Below are 1,632 nucleotides of genomic sequence, written 5' to 3'. Positions count from 1 at the left end.
GTTAATGTGGCAGTCTGGTCTGATTTGACACATCTATTCAATGCAAGTCAGAACTGTCAGCTTAAGGAGTGATGTGGTTCAATTATACTTCCCAGGAGAGTCGTTGCGTTGGTCCCATGCAATGAGTACTTGTTCATGAAATACAGTTAATTAGCATGTAGATCTTCTATAACTGGATGAGTATTGATTACTGAGTTTTCTACTCAGGACAATGACAATAAAAGTCTTCATTTCATACCCTTCTTGTCCTGTGGAACCTTGTTTACAGACTTGGGGCTACAGAACACCAAGACAGGATTTCAAGTGCAGTAAAAGAACTTACAGCACATAATCTCTTTGCAAGGGCATACGATACTTTTGCAATGGTATACATCAGTGGTCCTCAAACTTTAGCTTACATCAGAATGACCTGGAGAGCTTGTTAAAATACCAACTGTTGGGCCCCTGACCCCAGAGTTTTTGATTCAATAGGCCTGGGGTGGTTTCCATGAGTTTGCATTTCTAACCAGTTCCCAGGTGATACAGCTGCTGCTGGTCTGGCTACCACACATGAGATGCTCTGGTGTTTATGCTGTTGATGTAAATATGCCACTTCCTATTTCATAGCAGTCAGGAGAGGGTAGTGACAGCTTGAGGAGTCTCAAACAGTTACCTTGCATTTATTCGTTTACTCAATAAATACTTATTGAGTACCCATATAGTCTCACTAAGTCTCACTAGGTCTTAAATATACAGGTATGAATAAGACTTAGATCATTGCTTTCAACATGCCTAAAAGCTAAATATGGAATTCTGAGAGTGTGATTATTATAAGGAGGCTATAAAACAAGAGAGCGAGAGATATCACCCAGATTTATAGGGTGCACAGGAAAGTCTTCTTGGAGAATGTGAAACCGACACTTACTTTTCTGATATCCCCACTAAAAAAATGCCTATAACTTTTGGGCCAGTGTCCTCTCTGCTGAATTAATGTGAGAGCTTTCTTAGAATCTTCAACCTTGCACCTCTCTCAGCTGCTCACAAAAACCCCACAACATCACTACTGTCTTATAAAAATGCAAATACAATCACATCACTCTCATGCCTAAACTTTCCTGTCTTCAGAATAAATACCAAACTTCTCCTTCATTATCTTTTCCAGTCTACACTTGTAACCTACAAACATGGTACCATCCATCCAAACACCTTATTCTCCAGTCCTGTGGTACTTTGTGCTCATCCTGAACACACCCTTTTCTCTCTCACCTCTAGGATGTTGATATGCTCTTTTCTCCATCTAGATTTTTTATATTGTCCCTGTATTGCCCACCTGCATCTTATCTGTCACAGCTCAATGTTCTGGTCCTCTGTGAAGCCCTTCTTGACTGGAAGATAAGCACTTCTGTCTCTGTGTTATAAACATTTGGTAAATATATCCTTGTTAGGCATGATGGTATAATTATTTGTTGACTTGTTTATCTTGTAGATGAGACTGGATGGCAGATACTATGAATCATTCATTTTGTAATCATAGTACTTACACAAACTAGCTACATAATAGGTGCTCAATTAATTATCTGCTGAATAAATTAATGAAAAAATGGGGATACATGAAAAAGAGGGGTCAGTTATTTCTACCTTAGAGATTACTCT

Source organism: Hyperoodon ampullatus, assembly GCF_949752795.1.
Source record: "Hyperoodon ampullatus genome assembly, chromosome: 16".
NCBI lineage: Eukaryota > Metazoa > Chordata > Mammalia > Artiodactyla > Ziphiidae > Hyperoodon > Hyperoodon ampullatus.
This window is presented reverse-complemented; position numbering follows the sequence as displayed.